Below are 246 nucleotides of genomic sequence, written 5' to 3'. Positions count from 1 at the left end.
CTCCCCTAGCCATGACAGTTTCTTAGACTTTCCTTGTTTTTATGATCTTGACAGTTTTGAGAACTGATCAGGTATTTTGTAGAATGTACTTTAACCAGGATTTGTCTAATATCTTTTCTTATGAATAAACAGGGATTGTTGGTTTGTTGGTGGGGGGAAGCTGTGTATTACAGGAATCTTGCCCGCTCTACCAGTAATATTTTTTCTATATGATTCATTTTATTTGATCTATAAAGTGGGCAGATA

The sequence above is a fragment of the Pteropus vampyrus genome, unplaced genomic scaffold, assembly GCF_000151845.1.
Source record: "Pteropus vampyrus isolate Shadow unplaced genomic scaffold, Pvam_2.0 Scaffold4, whole genome shotgun sequence".
In the NCBI taxonomy this organism is placed as follows: Eukaryota; Metazoa; Chordata; class Mammalia; order Chiroptera; family Pteropodidae; genus Pteropus; species Pteropus vampyrus.
The sequence above is the reverse complement of the archived record's forward strand: the minus strand, read 5'-3'. Positions refer to the sequence as shown.